We start from the raw sequence: 6,000 nt of genomic DNA, 5'->3' as shown, positions 1-6,000 counted from the left end.
AATTACCCCGGACAGCGGCGCGGCCCCGCGCGGACCCCCCTGCCTGCCGCCGCCGCCCGCGCCGCCTGGCCCCACCCGGCCCGCGGGCTCCCCGCTCACGCCCTGCCCGGTCCGCGCCTGGAGCTCCTCTCCCGGGCTCTCCTTCGCGCTCGGCAGCACTGAGCCTCCTCTAGCTCTCCGTCTCGGTCCGTCTATCCTGCGGGGCCTATCTTTCACGGTGTCCCCACTTTCGTTCTCTCTCGGGCTCTTTTGGCCTGTCGTTCTTCCTCACCCCTCTCCGAGCCTCCCTCGAGTCCTTTTCTCTGCCTCTTCCCATCTCTCCAATTTTTGTCTTGTCTCTATTCTGTGTATCTCTCTGTTCAGGCATCTCTCTGGTTAACATACTCTGTTCCCATCTCTGAGCTTTTCCACCACTTTTTAGCTGTTCGTTTCTATCTGTTGCTGAGTCTCTCAACCTACACCCCCTCCCTCTGTCCCTGCCACACTATCACTAGAAAGATTTTAAAAACATGTCCATCGGTCCTCCTGTCCTCCTCCCTCCTCTGTCTTTCAGTATCTGAGTCTCCAAGTCTCCCAACGCCCCCCCCAACCCCTCCCCAGGGCCTGCAGTTCCAAGCCTCACAGCCCCTGCCTTCTCAAGGCCATGAATCTGGTCACAGACTAGAGGCTGGTAGGCCCCAGCAGGCTCTGGCCAGCCCAGCCCAGCAAGGAGACGGATGGTGGGGTGGAGAGGGGTGCCAGGCCTGAATCCCCCTCCAAGGAAACAAGACAAAACTAGAAAAGGGCCAGAAGATACCCAGGTCTGAGGTTCATGAGGGTTTCCTTCTGTGCCCCAGGACCTGCTCTCCCATGCCCCTCCCCAATGAGGCCAGAGCCCTGGGAGTGCATGGTCCCAGAGAGGCCACCTCATTAGAGCAGTTATTCAGCATGGCGCTGGCAGTGGCAGATAAGCCTTATCAACCCATCTCCTCCTCCTACAGACAGACAGAGAGTGCCCCCACAAATGGCACCCTGGTGCTCCACTGGCCACCTGCCCTGCCAGAGGGCAATCCAGGAAACATACATACTGAGTGTCACCCAGGAACTCAAACACAGAGTACCACTGGGTAGAGAAACCACAATGTAGTCAACCACACAGATGTCCACATCGTTAGAGGGATACACAGGACCAGATACACAGGACCAGAAACACAGACACGAACACCCCAACACACATCAATTCACACAGAGAACTATACATGGATATTCAGACACACTGGAATACACACCCTACAAACTCCATTCAGTTCCGAGATACAAGGATACGCACCAATACGTGCACTGCTAAAGACAGACACACGCACAGCCAGATACACAGATACAAACAAACCCCCTCAACACACACCAATTAATAAGCAGTGCTGTACGTGGTTATCCAGAGATACTTTAACATGCCACATACACACATCATTTCAAAGATACCCAGATACCCAGACACACATTGTTAAAGACACACACAGTAACATGTCCAGATACAGACATACACACTGCAAAACTCACTAATTTATCCTAGACACAGATACCAGTCACACATGACAACAGACACATACAGGAGCACACATCATTTTACAGACAAGCACTTGGAAATATCCATTCTCCATCACGTGATTCATGGACATAATGATCCCATAGATACACGGCCACAGAGACACACACCCAATTCCACAGGCACACCCTCCAGCCTGCAGTTACAGGGTCATGCTCTGAAACAGTGGCCTACTTCCTAATACAAACTCTCAGAAACCCACAAGAAGAGATAGATCTCCTCAGTTTTGCAGCCTTCCCCTCCTGGCACATGTGTTCACAAATGCACACAGACACAAGTGAGCATACAGGACACAGACATCCTGTCCCATGCACAGAACACATACAACACAGTCATTCCCAGATTCTGAGAAGGACCCAGAGATGGCAGGTGCCCACAGAGATGGCGGTGGGATATAAAAACACCTTCTCTGGAGCAACCTGGGTGCACACCTGTTTCCCCAGGGCCACACACCGCCTTATCTTTCCAGGGCAGGGCACTCTCTCTTTGGCCTAAAATCCTCCAGGCCGATTTCACTCTCTGGATCTCAGGGACAGCACTCAGGACAGCCCACTGCAGGCTGAATTCTATGGTAGGGACTCTGGAGCAGACATCAAGTACCCAGCTCCCCTCACTCTTAACAGCAGCTCTAACCTAGGGAACCTTCTTGAAGTGAGAACTCCCACACCTGGCCCTCCCACCCAGCTTTCCCAGGACGAGCCCTCTGTTCCCTCGCTCGCTCCAGTGTGGGGCTGGTTGGCAGAAGCCTGAAACTGGGTTCCTAACATTCTCTGGTCCCCTCTAAAGTTGGTAACAATGGGTTGGGGGGTTGTGTCAACACTTAGCCAAATCAGCCTGAAAGTGTGAGTGTGTGGCAGAGTGCCCAGCAACATTTGAGTGTGTGCACATGTGTGCGGTGTGACCCAAGTTGCCGGTCTGGGGACATCAATACAGCCATGTGCACAGCTGTGCCCATGTGAGCACTACTGGAAGTGGGTTGGAGGAGGCAGGCGACTGTATATGTGCGTGTGTGAGCGCGTGTCCTGGGTCAAGAAGGTCCCCCGTGTCTCAGAATAAGGACTTCTCAGGCTTTCTGAACATGTATGCCTGACAACAGGGGAGTGTGTGTGTGTGTGTGTGTGTGTGTGTGTGTGTGTGCGCACCCCGGTGAGGGAGGCAATGTGGAGTGTGGGCGAGCAGGGAGTGTGAGCCTCGAGAGCCTGGCGGCCCTTGGCCGACGGGCTCGGTGGTTCGACCCGGCTGCCAGGCGCAGAGCCCCAGGCACCCTCCTCCCCCCGCACCCGCGGCGCCCCCGCCCCCTCAAAGTGCTGTCGAAATAAAAAGCGGCGGCGCTGCGGCCTGGGGAAGGGAAAGGCGGCGGGAGCGGAGGGAGGTTGCCAGGCCAGCGGCGCCGGGGCTCATAGCACAAGTCCCTATCTTCTGGGCGCCGGCGTCCCCACATCGGTCGGCCCCCGTTGGCCACCCAACGAACAAAAGCTGCCCACTGTGCACCATGCGGACGCTCGGCGCGCCGCCCGGGCCCCGCTGGTGAGCGCAGCCAGCTCGCGCCGGGGCCCCGCGCGTCCCCTAGACACGCACCACGCTGTGCGCCCCGCTCCGGCCTTGTCCGCCCGGGGGCGCCGCCAGCTGCACTCCCTCGGTAAGTCCTCCCCGTCCTCACCTGGGACCCTTCGCCTCCCAGGCCTGGCCGGCTGGAACCCATCACAAGGTCCGCTTGGCCCTGTGCCCCCTAACATGCGGCCTTAGGGGCTCGTGCTGGTCTTGCTAGAGTCTCAAACCCTAGGGGCCATAGGGGCCTGAGGTCGGAGGGTGATCCGAACCTGGGAAGAGCTGGCCCTCCTGGGGTCCCTTGCCGTCTCACTTCTTAGAGCCCCAGGCCAAGAGCCCTTGGCGCTTCCCCCCTCCCCGAAAAAGAGCCTCGCAAAGCGTCCCCTGGCCCCTAGAGCTAGGCCTTTGTCCCGGGTGCTCCCCACCCCCGGGCCACTGCGTCTGGTGCGCCGGAGCAGGGCCGCCGAACGGCGGCTGCACCTGCCGGCTGGTCCCGTGCACCGGCTTTGCGCGGCTTAACCCGGCTAGCTCCTGCATGCGCCCCCGCGCCGCGCCTGTTGGCCCTTTATTCTGTGTGGCTGGGTTGCGGGTGGGGGAAACCGCGGGGTCTGGAAGCCGGCCACCCTGTCCCAAGCCGGAGTCGGAATATGTTTAGTGGGATTTCATTAAGAATGGGGCTGCCGAACACTCTGGGATCTGCCGCCGGGAGGCGTAGACGGCGGTCTGGGTTTGTCTGGATGCCGGCCGCTTAGAATCCTTTGGCGGCGGCCAGGTTTTTACTCCGGGTCGCCCCAGCCATAAGGGGGAAAAGCCCGGGATTCAGGGTCCTCGGGTGTGACCGCCGCTCCTTTCCCGGAAAATACGGAAGGAAATTCGTTGTTTTGGAAAAAGGCTTGTCTCCTGGTGTCGGGAACATCTGGCAGTGAGCTGCCTAGCCGCCGTAGCTGGGATCGGGTCAACGCAGGCGCCCCCCCCGCCCCCCGCTCTGAGATTCGTTTATAAGAGGCAGGATTAGAGAAGCAGGTAGAGCCGGAGCGGCTGCCCAGGCTCCTGAAGAGCGTTTTCCATGCCTGGCTGACAAATTGCAGACAAATTGCGCCTAACGAAACCGGCTTACCAGTTGTCAAAGCAGCCGGGGGCTCTGGGTAAAACGTGGCTGCTAGCGCAGAAGGGAGAAACTGCTTGATGGTTTGCGGGTCTCTGCAGGACCCTGTGAGGAGGCCGCCCGGCTTGGGGCTGGGGGTTAGAACCGGGTAAGGAGATACAGGTTCTCCGGGGCTACTTGGTTCAGGGCACGGAGACATTAGGACGCTGGGCCTGGTCTCTATGATTCCAAAAGGCCCAGAACGCAGATGGGGTGGGAGAGCCAGCAGGGAGGCCTGGAGAAAGGGAATCTTCTGATTTGGGGAATTGGGAGTGAACGCCAAATAGCAGGTGGGGCCGTTGGAGCGGTAGTCTGGCCTCCTGTAGATCTGAGCAGACCAGAGCCCTCTCCCTGGAGGAGACTTCTGAACCCCTCTGGCTAAGCCGCGCACCCCCTCCCTGGGCCCCTCAAGGTACATTGGCAGTGTGAGGCTGAGAAGAAACTGGGCTCCGAATTAAATATGCTTATGGAAGGCAGCCCCTAAGCAAACGAATTTCTTTGAACCCCCTCCTCAGCCGGCCAATTAGCCTGCCCATTGGAAAAGGCGAGAAGAATTAGATTACAAAGAGAGAACAAACTTATGGTCCCAGGGGGGTCGCCTCGGATGAGCGAAGTTTAAACAAAAGGGCACGGTGTGGCCTGCCTGTGCGGTGAGGAGAACTGAGGGGCCCGGAGTCGCAGCCTGAGGCCCTCGAGGCTCTCTAGAACCGGTCGCCGGATCTCCTGCTCCCCCAGCCTCTGGGTAAAAGCACCCCGGGCCGTAAGGACACTCCCAACTGGAGAAGTCTCAGGTCACTTGAAAAGAGCCCTTAGAAAATTCAGTTTCGTCGCAGCCCTTTCCAGTGCTCCGCGAAATCTTGTTCCTATGCAGGGAAAGTGACAGCTTCTCCGGGCGATCAAAGGTTGAGGCTCGCGTTTTCAGCAACACTCCAGAACGAACAGAAAATTGGGAAAAGGAACGTGTTCCCTCGGAAGGGGTCCTACGGACCCCAAAGCCCGAGGCCTTAAGATGAGAGAAATAAATCCGCTCGGGGTGGCGCCCTGCATCCCCCAGCCGAATCCTGGGGGCCGCCCTGGCCCTCCCCATAGATCTGTTTGGGGCCGCGGTGGCAGGTCGCTCTCGGCCGGGCGCCAGGCTGGCGTCCGTCGGTCTGTCTGGCACACACGCACACACACTCACACACACACACACACAAACACACTCTCTCTCACGAATTCGGGGCCTCCTTTATTGGCTAACTTGGCCCCGTGCTACCAGGCGTCTCGCGTTTCTCTTGCAGGCGGGTTCTTTTCTGTCCGAGAACGCAGCAGTCCCGTGTCCAACGCAGAAGCTCCCACTGCCCGGTGGAGGCCTCTGCTGAGCCGACTGCCGGCGGCCACTCCGCGGAAGTCATCCCCAGGGTTCGGGGGTATCTGGCAGGGCCCTCTTCCCTTTTTCTCTACGCCAGAATTGTAGGCAGGGAGACTGGTGCGGGTCTCCGGAGGCCTCAGTTCGAGCATCGCTTAACCGCCCTGCTAAGCCCCTCCACGCGGCGATTTTCTGAGCCGCAGAGCAGGGTAATTAGATCCCCAGCCGCTCTGCGTCTGGCCGGCGGGCAGCGCAGGAGCTGGCGTTCGGGCAAGGGGCCGTGCCGCGCCGGCCATCTCCACCCCCGGGGTAGACAGGACGCTGCTCAGGAGGAGGTTGGGGCCGACCTCACGGTCCTGAAACTCCAAATCCACC

The sequence above is a fragment of the Loxodonta africana genome, chromosome 22 (assembly GCF_030014295.1).
Source record: "Loxodonta africana isolate mLoxAfr1 chromosome 22, mLoxAfr1.hap2, whole genome shotgun sequence".
Classification (NCBI taxonomy): Eukaryota; Metazoa; Chordata; class Mammalia; order Proboscidea; family Elephantidae; genus Loxodonta; species Loxodonta africana.
This window is presented reverse-complemented; position numbering follows the sequence as displayed.